This window comes from Pleurodeles waltl, chromosome 2_2, assembly GCF_031143425.1.
Source record: "Pleurodeles waltl isolate 20211129_DDA chromosome 2_2, aPleWal1.hap1.20221129, whole genome shotgun sequence".
In the NCBI taxonomy this organism is placed as follows: domain Eukaryota; kingdom Metazoa; phylum Chordata; class Amphibia; order Caudata; family Salamandridae; genus Pleurodeles; species Pleurodeles waltl.
The window spans coordinates 145,610,035-145,627,771 of record NC_090439.1 but is presented as its reverse complement, the minus strand read 5'-3'; positions in this window follow the sequence as shown (position 1 = coordinate 145,627,771).

Below are 17,737 nucleotides of genomic sequence, written 5' to 3'. Positions count from 1 at the left end.
TTGTGAAAATAAAGGCTTGCAGACAGTAAAGCATCAACAAGGCTAACAATCATAGCTTCAAATGTGTCACCTTGATTCAAATACTGAGTATATGCATCTATAACTAAAACACCAAAAGCAAGTGAGGTTAGGCAACAAGTGGGCATGATGTTACGACAGCCTAAATGGACATGACGCCAACATTTCTATGCATGTCTTACAAACTTTGCAATTCGAGGATAAAGATAAAAGTGTCTGAAACCAGCAAGAAAGAGAAATAATAAAGTATGATACGACTAAACCATAAAAATAGAAAAGCATAAATGTTAACTGCTACAGTGATCACAAAAGAGTGTGTTTCGAATGGTTGCAGAAGTGTTGTAAAGGGTGGGTACTGCAAATGGTGATGGAAAATGGTAAATGAGCATACGTAGATATATGGGAAAGATGTTACTGAATATGTGTTGTTAGATGCTGGAGATGAGTGGCTGCTGCTGTACAAACTGATTATTTGAATGAGTAGTGCAAGTAGCTGAGGCAAATGTTCTGAGCGATTATAAGTTTGCAGTATGAGATGTGAGCAGCAGTTTTGCTTTGCAAGGCTAGAAAGGTATGCATCTGACTGTAGGTGAGAACTGACTGGCATGAGTGACTTGTATTGATGAGTAGTGTTTAAAATCATTGAGAGTGAGTAAAAGGTATGAGCATGTGGGTGAGGGTGGAAGTCTGCATGTGATTGTTTGCATGAATGAAGAATATGATTTAAAAAGTGCTGCTTGTGGGTGATAATATGACTGGTGTTGCAGAATAGCTATGGGTGTATGCCAAAGTAGCTGAAGGTAAGAGGCTTTCTTTGGAGACAGTGACACCAAGCTTTTTCTTTAGGTCAGCATGCAAGCACTTTGACCTGTTACAAGTATTGTGGACTTTTGACCATGCCCACCTGACACCCATCACTTTAACTCTTTCATGGGCTTGCCTTTCAAAATCACTTGATGTCATTAGTAATTGCTTTACGTTTGTCCCTCTTTGAGGCTCTTTTTCACACGCCTTGCAGACTGTCCCTCTTACATGGATTATTGCATGATTTCTGATATACTTCAGCATGAAAGAACAATTTCTTTTGTCTCTCCCCTTCGTGCTGCATGACAGTCATGGTGCTCACAGCACGAACAGGCACAACAGAGTGAACTCGATCGGTGTTATTAGAGCGCTGGTCATTTTGTTCACAGTTACCTAAATAGAGTCATTTCTTGTGGCTCTCCCCTTAAAACACTTGAAATTGGTGAATGTTTTGCTAAAACAGAAATCCTCAAAGTGAAAGTGGCTTTCCTGGCACAGTGGGAGAGCTGATACGATAATATTCACTGCACTCAGGAAACTTGTCTCATAATGCTTTGCAAGCATTCATTTTCAAAACATATTTTCTCATAACAGCCTGGGGTGGTCCTTTGACAATGAGACCACCACCAAAACGTTCACAACAATGTGCTCTTTCTGTCTACATCACATTAGGCTAGTGGGGACCGCAAAATAATTACCCCTCCCACCACTCAGTATCTGTTTAACCTTTCTCATGGCTGGAACTTTTTATTTTATAACTGACAGTAGGTTTTGTATTGATTTTATTAGTATATACCTCTTGGTCCTGATTATGGTCACTCTGTGTTACTTTTTACCATTTTTTGTGTTGTTGTGCTCTCTGGGGGATAACTATACAGTTATATGACCATGTTTCTTATATGTGCTATTTTCCTAGCGAAGTTCTCTAGGAGCTGTTCTAAGCATTACAGTCATATCGACATATTAAAATATTTGTGGCATGGAAACTTGTCCCATAATGCTTTTCAGGGCATTTCTTTTACAAAACATGTTTGCTCATAACTTAGCCTGTGGTGGTCCTAGGATAATGGGACCACCACCACAATGTTTACACCAACGTACTCTTTCTGTCTACATCATCTTTGGGTCCCCACACTAGGTTAGTTGAGAACCCAAAATATTAACCCCTCCCACCATTGCATACCTGTTTAATTTTTTTCCTGGATGGTAATTTAGTTTTTATAGTTGAGAGTAGGTTGTGTTTTAGGAGCCTTCTTTGTAATATCATTGCTCTAGGTCTGTTAGCTCTATATAATATGTGTATTGTGCTATGCTCTTACTGCATTGCTTTCTGCCATTTTTTTGTATGGTTATTCCATTCAGGGGGCTAACTATACAGTTACATGACAACGGCCCTCATTACAACCCTGGCGGTCGGTGATAAAGTGGCAGTAAATACCTCCAAATTATGACCATGGTGGAAAAAGCTCAGACAGACACTTTACCACACCGACTGCCAGGGCCGAATAAACAGGCACCATGGTGGTATCCACCAACAGCCAGACGGAAGCCAATGTTCCGCCCACTGTATTATGACAGGCCAATCCGCCACCTTTTCCGGAACAGTATCAACAACATCAAAAGCTTGGCGGAAACACTGCACAGAAGGGAAACAACAAACCATTGCAGACTCAAGGAAGAACCACTGTGCCAGGAAGCCTGAACTGCAGATCTTCCCCATGATTTTCTATGTCCTGCTCCACCACGAACACCAACGACGGTGAAGATGACTACGGGGAGTACAGCCACCTAGCACACAGGGGAGGGGGAAGGAAAAAGAGAGTGACACACAGGCAACATCCCCACCCTCAACACCATACACACAAGCAGATGCAGTAACATAACATATTTACCACGTACCCCTCAGGAATAATGCAAGGACCACAAGAATAGATGAAAGTGAGTGTAATACTATAAATAAAGTAGAAATACGTACATCCAATCTAAAAGTATATACATATGTACAAATGAAGGGACACTGCCCAGTCCTCAATCTATGTGGGCCACAGGGCCACATTACAAAGTCCAAGGCCCTAATTGACTCCTGAAACAACACAGAGAAAACACTGCAGGGGCATCAGTTGTAAAATAGGCAGGCACCTCAGGGGGAAAGGGAACAGGGAACGGGGCACCTCCGCCAGCAGATGGAACAACACCAACATGCCCTGTGCTTGGTTCTGGGGAGTGCAAGGCCACAGTCCCTCAAGTGGGTGATTTGCCCACTGCTTTGTTCTGGGGAGTGCAAGGCCACAGTCTCTCAAGTGGGCGATTTGCTCACTGCTTTGTCCTGGGAAGTGCAAGGCCACAGTCTCTCAAGTGGGTGACTTGCCCACATGCTCTGGACGGGGCATCATGCTCTGTGATCTTTATCCTGGAGAGGATGGGGTGAGTGGGTGCCATACTCAATGGTTCTGGAGGGGGTATTGTGCCCCGTGATCTTCATCCTGGAGAGGATGGAGTGAGTGGGTGCCATACCCACATGTTCTGGAGGGGACATAGAGCCCTGTGATGCAGATCTTGTGGAGTGTAAGGTCACAGTCTATCAGGTGGGTGTCATACCCACAGAAGTTGCAGGGGGCAGCCCACACAACAGCCCATGGACACAGGACTACAGACTGTCAGCCGGCGGTGATGCCTGCTCAGTGGTGGTGCTGCTGATGCTGCAGCTGGTGGTGCGGGAGGCTCCAGCCCATCCCCTGCACCCTCGGATGGCTGACCACTAGCGCTACTGCTGCTGTTGCTGCTGGTGGTGGAGGGTGGCTCCTGCCCATCCCCCGCAGCCTTGGACAGCTGCCCACTGCTGTTGGTGGTGCTGCTGCTGCTGGTGGTGGTGGGGGCTCCAACTGAGTCCCAGCACCAGGCCCCTTTCCTTCCTGCCTGCTGGTGCAGGCCCCTTGCCCTTTCTGTCAGCAGCTGGGGATTGCTCCTTGCCCTTCCTGGCAGTGTGGTTCTAAAAATTCTGGACCCATGTAATTTACTTTGCCACAGCAGTACGATTTTAGTATCAAAAGACCGATAATGACTATTACACTAAGCATGAGCATTTTTGCTCAATTCCAGCAGCGTTTTCACCTCGAAATCGCCATTTTCGTCCTGCACTCGTGGCTCCCATTTTATACACGGCAGCCATTTTAAAAGTTGCCCTCACATAGGCTTATAATACAGTCAGATTTGATTCCAAGGACACGTACACCTTGATTGACTTTTCTCTGACCTGGGCAAGCTGGAACCATTGCCTCAGGCCAAACCTGTTTGGTCAGTCCCTCTCCCAGTGGCCATCAGTAACATAGAACTGCCAGGAGGAACAATAAAAGCTATCTCACAAAATTGCAAACATTCAGCAGCAATGAGATCATAAGACCCATTTGTAAAGTTCCTGGTGCATCCGATATGCTTAAGAAACTGTGAAGTAATGAGGAAGTTACAAGCTGGTGCTCCCAATTCCCCAGCTTCCCAGCCCAATGACATGATTTCCTGCTGATCCCAATGGACGTCATTTAGGGGTCACGAGGGGTCGCGAACCGTGGCACTGCCTTTGCGACCCCTGGCTTCAGAGGTGGCAAATTCAGTGCCAGGAACACAGCGGCAGCTCTCCTTATGGATATCAATTGGGACTGTGCTCTCTTTGTTTGATGTAAATTTGTATTACATTAATAGTGAATAATAACATATTATTCAGTACTGGAGTAATAAAAATAAGGTACAGTTAGCTGGAATATGCCCCTCCATGGCAGCTAAGGTAAGTAAAAGTACTTTTCAATGTACGTTGGGTGTGTGCTTGTGGGTGACAGTGCGTTTAAGTGAAAGAGTGTGTGTGTAAGTGTGAATGTGTGTGTGTGGGTAAGTATTTGTGTGTGAATAAAAGTGGAGGTCAAAGGGCGTGTGATATCACTTCCACTACCCCAGGCATTTTGGTGAATTGACGTCCATGCAGAGCCTGAGCACTGTGAAGTGTGCCCTTTGTGTATTAATGTCACCTTCATCCATAGTTAGTATCCGTTGTGTGGGGAGCGTTGCTTTCATCCTGACAGAAGAGTGCTGTGTGTGCACTGCACATGCAGTTGCTGTCTGCAGAATTAGTCGTTCACACTCAATTAAAGCCACATGATTTTCTTTGAAATTAATGAGACCCTCCCCCCCCCCCCGGCCGTACATTCCTGGAATTAAAACATGCTGTGTAAGGATCAAGAGCCCAGCTGCTTCCGCGCCCAAACGAGGAGCGTCCGAGAGGCAAGCCGACAAGAGACCTGCTAACCATTAGACAGCAGTGCGTTCGGTTGGCAAGGCTGTAGTGTTGTTAATGCTACCTGACATCGCTTCCCTCCAAAACATGAGGCAGTAGGCAAACTTGCTTGTCTTAGTTAGCGTCCAAGGTTCTTATATTTAAGAATACATGTCCCCAATGGATCTTTCCCTCTTCTGTATTACATTATTGCAATTTTACATTTCTGTGACAACATAAGATTCTGGTTGTGCTGATGTAATTAAGTTGTTATCTCTAATACCATATTTTGTGCTTTTTAAAAATAATATACCTACATCACTTGTAGAGTCTGCATTACTCAGTCACCAAGAATGAAGTATGCACATTCTGTGGTAGAAGGCCCCGTCCATGGACAGCAGGAAGGAGCATCTGACTCATATTGCTGCTTCTTGCTTGAGCACACGTTTCTCTAGCCTGTTTCTAGATCCTCCACCCTGCGTGCCCCTTCCTCAGCTCAAGGGAAGTACCAAACTACACTCAAGAAAATGGGGCACAGGGTAGGTGTATCTTGTGAAGAAACATCTCCTCTAAACATAATTCCCTGGTCTAATCTTGTGCAATCAGTCTCTCAGGTGGCCCCTCCTGTCAATGAGGGAGCATGAAATGAAAGACAAGCAGAGAAGAAGTTAAGATATGAGGGGATGATGTGGGTATTTCAGACGAATGACAAGGTGAGGAAGAGTTGGTGAATAGGTGAAAGCACTTTGCTCAGGCAGGTCTGTATCCATTGATGAGTTGTTCATGTTGCCATCACCATTAAAAAAGTCTGTGTCTCATCGCAATCTCAGCTTGTGGATTTGCAAACCATCAGAGTTGCTTTGTTCATCCAGTGATAACACATACACATTCAACAGAGACGAGTACTGTTTTGATAAAACTGTGCAGAAGTTCTTTGACCATATTGTCTTTAAAAAGGGATGTACCCAGGCCCTGAAAAGGTAGAAAGGTAGGTGCATTGGAGTCTTGACCAGTTTTGCTTCTCAGATTTTTTCTGGGCCAACTGAGCTACGGAAGACAAATACCCCCTCAGAATATTAATTCCTGCATGGGCTTTCCTCAGTGTGGGCTTTCCTGACTATTCAGCATATTTAGATGATATGTTTGCCTTCTTGTCTGCCTCTACAAGAGACATTCTTGTGAGAAATGGGGTCTCTGGTGGGCAGTTAGTTTGAACTCTGTCCAAGCAGAGACCATCACTCTAGTTAGGGCAATGGAGAAAAACACTTAGCTAACCCTTGCTTACCCCATTGGTAGCTTGGCATAAGCAGTCAGGCTTATTTCAGAAGCAATGTGTAAAGTATTTGTACCAACACACACTGTAACACAGTGAAAACACTAAAAAATGGACACCAAACAGGTTTTGAAAAATAGGCAATATTAATATAAATTAAACAAGACCAAAATGACAAAAATCCAACATACACAAGTCAAGAAATGAATTTTCAAAAGGATAAGAGTCTTACTCCATATAAAACAATGGAAACATTGATTTTACACAAAGTACCTGTCTGTGTCAAAAATAAAGCTGCACGGGCGACCTTGTTTCGGAAAAGTCTGCCAATCGTTGATTCCTTACTCACAAGTGAGGCCGTGCGTCATTTCTTCTCCGGTTGCGTCAGTGATGCATCGTTTTTCTCCCTTACAAGAGAGCGATGTGTCAATTTCCTGACAGGACACCTCAAATCTGCATTGATTCATGATGACTTTGACGCACAGGGGCGATGCATGGGAAATCCGGTCGCATGGTCTTAGAAAACCGCACTGCATGGGGTTTGCATCATTATCAGCAGCCACAAGCGGGTGTTGGGTCATTTCTCTAGCCATGATGTGTCACTCTCCCAGCTGCGATGCAGGTGGAGCGTCAATTTTAGCCACGAAGTGGGTGGCATGTCGCTTATCAGCCGCGTTACAGTTGATGCTTCAAAAATTTCCCTGCACTGCATTCTTTGTGTGGAATTGAGCTCTTGTTCTGCCAACTTCACCTTTCAAGGGCCCAGGGACTGGATAGGGCACCACTTAGCAGGGCAGGCGTCTCAGCAGAGAGTCCAGGTGTTGGAAGAGGAAGTCTTTGATGTCACTGAAACTTCAAAACAGGAGGCAAGCTCAGTTCAAACCATTGGAGATTCGTTTTCAAGCAGTAATACACAACAGTCCAGTCTTTGTCCCCTTCACAGGCAGTAGTAGCAACTGTAGGATAGCCCAACAAAGCACAGTCACAGGCAGGGGCAGCACTTCTCCTCAGCTCTTCTCCTTGGCAGAGGCTCCTCTTGGTTCCAGAAGCGATCTAAAAATCCGGGATTTTGGGTCCACTACTCATACCCCTTTCTGCCTTTGAAGTAGGCAAACTTCAAAGGAAAGTCTCTGTTGTTCACAAGATTCTGCCTTGTCCAGGCCAGGACCCAGACTCACACCAGGGGGTTAAAGACTGCATTGTGTAAGTGCAGGCACAGCCGATTCAGGTTTAAGTGACCACTCTTCACTCTACTCCAGCTCAGATGGCTCACCAGGATATGCAGGCTACACCCCAGCTCCCTTTGTGTCACTGGCTAGAGGAGATTCACAAACAGCTGAACTGTCAGTCTGACCCAGCCAGGGAATCCACAAACAGGCAGAGTCACAGAATGGTTTAGGCAAGAAAATGCCTACATTCTAAAAGTGTCATTTTCAAACTAACAATCTAAAAAGCAACTCCACTAAAAGATGTATTTTAAAATTGTGAGTTCAGAGACCTCACGTTCCATATTTCTATCTGCTCTCAAAGGAAAACTGCAATTTAAGAATATTTAAAGGCAGCCCTCATGTTAATCTATGAGAGAAATAGGCCTTGCAACAGTAAAAACTGAATTTGGCAGTATTTCACTATTAGGACAAGTAAAACACATAGGTACATGTCCCAACCTTAACATACACTGTCCTTCTGCCCATGGAGCTACCTAGGGCCTACCTTAGGGATGCGTTACATGTATAAAAATGGAAGATTTAGGCCTGGCAAGTGGTTACACTTGCCAAGGTGAATTGGCAGTTTAAAACTGCACACATAGACACATAGCACTACAGTGGCAGGTCTGAGCCATGTTTACAGTGCTACTAATGTGGGTGGCACAACCAGTGCTGCAGGCCTACTCGTAGCATTTGATTTACAGGCCCTGGGCACCTCTAGTGCACTTTAGTAGGGACTCACTAGTGAATCAAATGTGCCAATCATGGAAAAGCCAATTACACAAACATTTTCCACAGTAACACTTGCACTTTAGCACTGGTCAGAAGTGGAAAAGTGCCCAGAGTAACAACAACAACAAAATCAGAGTCCAGCACACAGTCAAAATATGGGAAGCAGAGGAAAAAAGACAGGGTGGACCACACCAAGGGTGCCAGGTCTAACAATTCTCAATTAAATCCTGAACCCATTTGTGTTCTTGCTGTCAATGTCTTTATGGCCTGACAAATGGCTAGCAGCCTTCAAGAAGGTGCACTTTGGAGGTCAAGCAAAAACATTCAAAACATTTCCAGGTCATAAACCAATACACAGGGCTGCTACAAGATTCCATGGAAAGGCACCAAGGAGTTAACAGGTATTTATGCTGTGTCACAGCAGCTGTGAGCTTGCAGTGCATCTACTAGCTAGCTTGAGCTGCAGCACACAGTGAAACCAACTGTAATTTGATTGAACACATACATTTTTGCCTCTATAACATGTTATATCTTATAATAATAAGATTTTTATGGAGAGGCGGTTGATGAAAGACCCAGTTTCAGAATGGGGAAGTGTGTGGGCACTGAGCAGGCATTGGGTGAAGGTCTACTGATCTCTGGTCTGCCATGATTAAAGGCAGCAGTGGTGCCAAGAGCAATTTTCAGAGTGGGGTGGTCTCATGAATGTTGCATGACTGACTGAAGTCACAGGGACTGTGAAAAATACAAGGGTAGCTGTGCACAAAGAACCGGTGTTATAAATGTACAACAGCCTGCACCCATTTAGTATGAAAGTGATAAGAGTGTAGCATGTAGCTGGTGGTGCATTTGTGGCACACTGTCACAAATATTTTACTAATGAATGCTGCAGTAGCATAGCACACTGTCACTTACCCATATCCCCCATTTCCATCGCAATAGCCCCTATAATTGCATAGACAATTGTGCAGTAAATCTACTTATAAAACTATATAGCATACAAGCATGTGGAAATATGGTTCTTTTGTTCGTCCTAACTGCTTCTATATTTTGAAATATTTGCGCAGTTTGTTTGCAGTATTAACATTTTCTTGAGTTAGAAATGTGTTTGCATCTGGCACCCTTTCTCTTAACGGTTCCTGTACCACAGCAAGATTGCCACACACTTCTGTAGGAAAGTACCATCTTGCCTGGCAAGTTACCCCCATTTTTAATTGTGTGTCAGTTTGTTTTTGCCTGTCTCACTGGGATCCTGCTAGCCAGGACCCCAGTGCTCATTGTTGTGGCCTGAATGTGTTCCCTGTTTGGTGCCTAACTGTGTCACTGAGGCTCTGCTAACCAGAACCTCAGTGTTTATGCTCTCTCTGTCTTTAAAATTGTCACAGCAGGCTAGTGACCATTTGTATCAATTCTAATGGGCACACTGGAACACCCTTATAATTTCCTAGTTTATGGTACCTAGGCACCCAGGGTATTGGGGTTCCAGGAGATCCCTATGGGCTGCAGCATTTCTTTTGCCACCCATAGGGAGCTCAGACAATTCTTACACAGGACTGCTAGTGCAGCTTGAGTAAAATAACGTCCACGTTATTTCACAGCCATTTTACACTGTACTTAAGTAACTTATAAGTCACCTATATGTCTAAGCCTCACTTGGTGAAGGTTAGGTGCAAAGTTAGTAAGTGTGAGGGCACCCTGGCACTAGCGAAGGTGCCCCCACATAGTTCAGGGCAATTTCCCCAGACTTTGTGAGTGCACAAATAATGCACACGTTTGAAATGTGCCCACGGGGAGTGGTTATCAATGTATATGGAGACTAATAGAAAAGGCTTATTCAATTCTGAATTTTATGCAATAATGTTTGAATTTGTATTAGTATATCGTAATTAGGGTTATGTGCTGAGAGTGCTTTACTTAACATGGAGGGCTTTAGTTTAGCGAGGGTCTGGGCCTGGCTGCCTGGCCTCATATTGAATAGTATTTTCTAACATGTAATGTGCTGTTTTCCTGAAGGACACGAAGCTGTATTTTTCCAAGAGCTCTATGTGTGTATTCGTAGTAAATTCTTCCTCGTGAGAACCGACTTGTTCAAGGCGATGTTTTTGCTAAATGCAACAGTGTAATTCGTAACAGGTGCAAGGTTAACCGTACTGAGAGAAGACAATGAAGACACTGACTGGAGTGCAAAGTGTAACATTTCCTACCTGACATTCTAACCGTTGAAGACGTCAATAACATGGACCAATCCGTGACATGGGAACTGTGAACTGTGGAACGTTCTAGTAAGGTGCTTACTGGATTATTGGACAGAGATAATAATGCACCAAACTTCATCCAATGAGGAATTAGGGAATAGTTAGACAGTTTTGATTTAACGGCGAGACCCAAGAAGAAACAGGGGTCTTTTTAGCTCACTTCACTCCAATTCACTCTGTTTCGCCATCTCCATTTGTCATTTCCTCCATCCCCATTCTCCAAGCCCATACTTTAGTTTAGTGTCCTATCACCTAAACCATCCTCTGCCCACCTTGTGCTTGATATTATCTTCTTCTCTATCAGAGGGAAAAATATGTTCCTTAGCTATGCTATCTTAAGACTATGTCCCGCCCTATCTCTGCTGATGGTGAATCGACTGGTATCCTGAGGACGAAGACTGACGCTGCTTGCTGATCTGTTGGATTGGTAACTATCTGATACAATTGTGATTGTCTATTTGCCTTTTCTTTCTAGGTATCAACTGCTATTTTGATAGAGGCCCTATTATAGATATTTTCTAAATTCTTGCTACCGCAGTTTTGCGCCAGAAAAATTAGCGCCGGCTAACGCCATTCTGAAGCGCCATGCGGGCGCCGTATTTATTGAATGACGTTAGCCGGCGTTAGCCGACCGGCGCTGCCTGGTGTGCGTGAAAAAAAACCACGTACACCAGGCAGCGCCGGCGTAGGGAAAAATGGCGTTTGGGCGTCCAAAAATGGGGCAAGTCAGGCTGAGGCAAAAAAATCGTCTTAACCCGATTAGCGCCATTTTTTTACGACGCCCATCCCCCATTGAAATGACTCCTGTCTTAGCAAAGACAGGAGTCATGCCCCCTTGCCCAATGGCCATGCCCAGGGGACTTCTGTCCCCTGGGCATGGTCATTGGGCATAGTGGCATGTAGGGGGGCACAAATCAGGCCCCCCTATGCCACAAATTTTTGTTTTTTAAAAAATATACCTGGACTTACCTTAATGTCCCTGGGGTGGGTCCCTCCATCCTTGGGTGTCCTCCTGGGGTGGGCAAGGGTGGCAGGGGTGTCCCTGGGGGCAGGGGAGGGCACCTCTGGGCTCATTCTGAGCCCACAGGTCCCTTAACGCCTGCCCTGACCCAGGCGCTAAAATCCGGCGCAAATGCGGGTTTTTTAGACCCGCCCACTCCCGGGTGTCATTTTTGCCCGGGAGTATAAATCCGACGCAATAGCATCGGAGTCATTTTTTAAGACGGGAACGCCTACCTTGCATATCATTAACGCAAGGAAGGTGTTCACGCCAAAAAATTACGCTAATTCCATGAACTTTGGCGCTAGACGCGTCTAACGCCAAAGTATAAATATGGAGTTAGTTTTGCGTCAAATTTGCGTCGAAAAAAACGACGCAAATTTGGCGCAAACGGAGTATAAATATGCCCCTAAACGTTTTGCATGAAGCCCAACATGCTGATGCTAATTTGAGGTTAATTAAGGCATTAATACCGTGTGCAAATAGACAAATGACTGAGTTCTTGCTTTGTTGAACCATGTACCAATGAGACTCTGCTAAGTTGATTCATATTAAATGATGTGTCTAAGTACTAAATGAATATAGTCTATGTCTTGATTAAGTTGTGCTCTGATTGCTAATTAGAAGTGATTCTGATATGGTTTATTGATACTGAAGTTAACAGACATGGTACTAGATTGTAACTAATAGGGAAATAAGTGCCAGATGTAGCAAGGGTTTTGCGACTCGCAAACGGCGAAAAACGCCGTTTGCGAGTCGCAAAAGCCTCTTTGCTATGTAGAAATGCATTATTTGAGTCGGAACCGACTCGCAAAATGCATTTCCGACTCGGAAATAGGAAGGGGTGTTCCCTTCCTATTTGCGACTCGCAATGCTATTCATTTTCATTGAGCGCAGTTACCATCCACTTTAAGTGGATGGTAACCCAGGCGCAAACGGGAAGGGTTCCCCATGGGACCACTTCACCTTTATGTCTGGAAAAAAAAATAAAAAATTCAGAGCAGGCAGTGGTCCAAGGGACCACTACCTGCCCTGAAAAATACCGAAACTAAAGGTTTCGGTTTTTTTTCAAAGTGCAGCTCGTTTTCCTTTAAGGAAAACGGGCTACACTTTGAAAAAAAAGATGCTTTATTTAAAAGCAGTCACGGACATGGTGGTCTGCTGTCTCCAGCAGGCCACCATCCCCGTGAGTGCCCTGAATCGCTATGGGGTCGCAAATTGTGACCCACCTCATTAATATTAATGAGGTGGGTCTTTGCAACCCCATAGCGACTCGCAGAAGGTGTCTGAGACACCTTTCTGCATTCCAAATTGCGAGTTGCAATTTGCGACCACATAGCGATTCAGGGCCCGAAATGTCTTAACACTTGACTGAATTGGTGTAGTTATTCATGGACGAAAGGTCATGGTGTATTAAATTATTGATTCCTATTGATTGTTTATTGAGAAATTGTCATTATTGGTTGCTCATTGATTTATTGGTTGGTGAGGACAAGGAAATATCTCGTACTGGGAAGTCCTCAAATGTGGTCCAAAGGTTTGTCAACCTAAATGCGTCTCCTTGTAAGTTTACTGATTGAGGCTCTGATGTGCTAACAGTTCGTAGGCTAGTAACTGATCCCCGTAAGACAGGGCTCATGATAAAAATACAAGAGAAGAGCAACGATGAGTATGACTAACACATTTGGTTGATTTATGCCTACATTACAGCTTGTCTTCAACTTTTTGAGTCTATGATGACACGTCTAGGATTTAAACTCAGCAACAGGCAGATTGGAGCTGAATCTGTTTAAAGAATTAATGCTATGCCTGCCAAAATTTTTGAGAGCCTCCTCCTGTGACTTACCAAATGTAAATCGAACTTTTAGTCCATTAGTAAAATAGCTTTAAACAGATTGGCCCAATACTTGAACATTTGTGAACAGTCTTGCATGAAAAAGGTGAGAAATTGCAAGTGCAATGCAGTCATAAATAGGGTTAAAATAATCTCTTGTGATTTTATCTCAAGCAGTTAACACAGCTTGCAGGTGTTTCCAAAGAAGTACCATAGGAGTACTCTATATGTGAAAATTCAGAAAGGTTTCACAGTTAATTAGTACATGGAAGTAAAGACTGAATGGAAAAATATGTTTTTCATGCACAACACATACACAGCATGCACAGAAAAAAGAAAAACACGTTTTTAGTGAAATATCAACATTTTGCTATCCTTACTCATTCATATTTAAAAACTAACACCAAAAAGTAGTAATGGCACCAAGTTTCCGCACTCAACTTTAGGATAGCACTGACCTTAGACCTCCTGCATAAGACCTGAGAAAACATACTGCAGGGCAGAGCATACACAGAGCCTCATTTACTAACCTTTGGTGAAGGGCAGTGCCACAAGCCTTCTTGCAGTGATGACCTGCACCAAAAGGGCAGGAATGCACAATATCTCCAAGATAGGCACATTTCTGTCCTTGAACCCTGCACTGGCTCACAAATTGCTGCCATGCTCCAAAGCAGGCACCATTGTATCATGGTGAGAGGGTGCCTGAGTTGTGGGGATGATAGTTTTTGTGTAGAAAGGGGCACCTTCCTGCACAGAAGCAATCACAGGAGGTGTTTTCCTCTTTCGATTTGTGCTGCAAAATGCGGCACACATAGAAGAGGAAAAAAACAGAAAGAAATAATGTAGTTTCTTCCTGTGGCTCCACACTTACACCACCCCTGGGTGGGTGTAGGTTTACAAAACCTTGTAAATCTGGTAATGCATCAAACTCCATGGGTGTTGCGTCGGAGCACCCACTGCAACACCCATGAAATGCCTCCTTGACGCAAAGTAAGGCAACACACAGACTTGCACTGTGTTGCCTTACATCATATCTGCATAGCCATGAAAAGCCAAGTAAAGTGCTTTGCATGGCCTTGTAGATGCAGCCCTGTAGCCTGCGCCGGCAGCTTGTCACAAGAAAGTGATACACCATTGGCACATACTGCTTTTAAATGAGGCCCACATTGTGAAAATCCTCTACTTTAACCCAATATAAAAAAATGAGTCCCAAAAATAGTCCACATATTCATCAATTCTTCATCCAGTCCATTGTCACTGAAAATAATAAATGTTTATATAGAACTTCATTCTTCAAAATACTTGTTTTGATTTCTCAAAATCTTATCTCCCTTACAGCCCCAGAGCTTACTTCCAAATTCAAAATAGACTCTACAATGTTTACTTGATGTCTGTAGAGCAAATAAAATAACAGAGAGTGTGATGGGCTCAGACCCACTCATTACCATATTAGTAGGACCTGATTCAGAAAGGTAAACATGCACTTTTGTGTTAGTTCGCAATTTATTGGGAATTCTCAAAACTGCATTTTGATCAGCTGTTGAAGTGCTTTAAAAAATGTATGGGAACTGTGATGCTGCATGCAATGGGGCAGGGTCAATGAGTGTGGGGGTGGGGACACAGGTGTGGATAAAAAAACAAAATATTCTCCTTCAGGTAGCTAAATGTATAATAACTCACTGATTAAATTACAAAAAAGATAAGCTAATCAGTGTTATGTCCATATTTGAGTATTATGAAACCTCAATTAGTTAGTGCACGGAGAGGTCTGTGTGTAACCAGAAAGCCAAAGAATGAAATCTTGGTTGGTGCAATGGAGAATTGTGGCTTCTGTGTTGTTAGTGCTACGAGGGCCCAGTCTGTGACAGGAAGCACTGAGAAAATGTAAGACAATATGTTAAACTTGCATTACAGGCAGTATAAAACAGACAGACTGCTACCAAATGTGAAAGAAGGTTTCAGATCAAATTAAAACAGTGCTTCCAAAATATAGGGTTTAGTAATACTGAGAGTGTAGGTAACAATTTATTTTTATTTAACTGTCCTGAAAAGCACACACTGCACAGGTCAGCTGGTAAGTTCCTTGCACTACCAGTTGAGAAGAATATGATTCAATCAATTAAACAAGTACCTGCTCCCAAACCCACTTTACATTTGCAGAATAAACAGTTGTGTGCATTTGCATTTCTTTCAGGTGAGGAGGCACCCTGGCAAGAAGGCCTGTTTATTGTTAAGCTGCCTGCCATAGTCAAAAAAGGAAGATCTTCCTGGAGTCATTCTGAAGTCCTCCGAAGACTTCAGCTGGGCTATTCCTGTAATTAACTGGTGAAGTAATAACAGGCCATCCAAAAGTATGCATATAGGGTGAAATATGTAAATGAGGTGACTCTAGAATCATCCGAAAAACTACTGTAGGATTGTGTTGTGATGACTTCAAGGTGATGATCATTTACTACTGTAGGATGGCCTTCCGATTATTCAGGGGAAAGCATGTGCCACTCCAGGGTAATTCCCTGATGACTTCAGAATACACTAGTATTACTTTAGGATTATAACAGGATGATCACATCATGACTTCGGGGTGGAGTGGTGCTACACCAGGATTGCTACCTGAGTGCTTCAGGATGAATCATAACATGATGATTTCGGGACGAGGCTGTTATTACTTTAGGATGGAGCCCTGGTAACTCCTCCATGTGCTTGTTTTTCTCCACGATGGGCCCATACTGATTTCAAATTGGGGGAGTTATGTCAGGATGATCTCAGAGAATTACTGGGTGAACACTTTTGCTAAAATTATAAAACCTGTTTTTTTTTGCAAAAGGAGTGGATCATCATCACAGAAACACCAGAATTGCTTTTCAGACGAACTAGAAAACGAGGTAGATTCCCTTATTTCCACATTTGAGAAAACACATGTCAAGCTGCCTGCATTACCTTGTGCTGCAAAATGATCCAGGAAGTTACTGGCTACCCACTATTACTCTGAAAGGTTTCCCAGTGGCTAATCATAACTATCTAACAACAGTTACCTGTACTGATTGGTTGTTGGGAACACATTTTATGTGTTGAAAGAGTAAGCATTAAAGTTGCTACGCTCTTGTAATTAGCTTCTCATAACACATTCATAATATCCCAGTTCCTGCATGCTCGTGCCATCAGGTACACAATGTTGCAGCAACTCATTGTTCACTAGAGGATATAATTGGCTGTTGATGCCTTTTCTATACATGTTAAACAGAGGAGGAGGAGACAGGAAATAACAGGTTCCCATTTACCATGCAAACTTCATCCAAACCCTCTCATAAATACTGTAGAATATGTATAGTTACTTCAGGATGATTCAACAATTACTAGGATATATGAAAACCACTCATCCAATTACAATGTAAAGGCAAAGAAGCATTGTTTAGCTAATGCACAGCAACATTCAGAAACCTGCCTATGTCACTACTCCACTACTTGTAATTTTACCTCCAATTTGTACTAGGACTCCTTCCAGTAGTAATGGAAAGGCAGATGAAAGTGAGTGAAATAATGCAACAGGTGAAGAATTTGTTTGGAGAAAGTCAAGCTATGTGTGACTATGGGATGAGGATTTTGTGATGAACTGTGGTTGAGGCCTGTAACTGAGCTTCAACAATATATTGAGAATGGCAGAACAGGATACTGCAACTAAATGGAGTTTGGTTTGAAGATATTGTAAAAGGTCAATGTCAGTGATAGGTGATTGGTGTTTTAGTGGTGAGTGGTTGGCAGTACCTGATGAAAAGTGGCTTGATTTTGGTGGTTTTTGATTCTACAAGTAAGGAAAGAAGTGTTGGTGTGACTCACTGGTAGTTAAAGAGGCTTCACAAAGATGGTGTCATGGAGCTTTCATACGTAACTAGGTAATATGGTTGAATGCTGAATGCAGTGAAAACAGAGTGATACAATGAGCAAATGGTGGATGTGCTATGAGTGGATACTAAATTGAGGTGTAAATGACTATAGGTCTGATTTAGAGGTTGACTGACGGGTTACTCAGTCACAAATGTGATGGATATCCTGTCCACCGCATTACAATTTCCATAAGCTATAATGGAATCATAATACGGGGATGAGACATTCATCACATTTGTGATGGAGTAACCCCATCCACCAAACCCTAAATCAGGTCCTATGTATGATCACATGGTGCATGTGAGTAAAGGCAAGCATGTTTTTGAGGTAAGTTATGTTTTGATTGGATGGTGTGAGCAACTGAGCATGTGACCAATGCGACAGGGTTGTTTTGGGAATTTGGATCAATTATGTGGGTAATAAAGAGGGCAGTGAGTGATACAAGTAATACTGAGTAGCAGGAGAGGTGT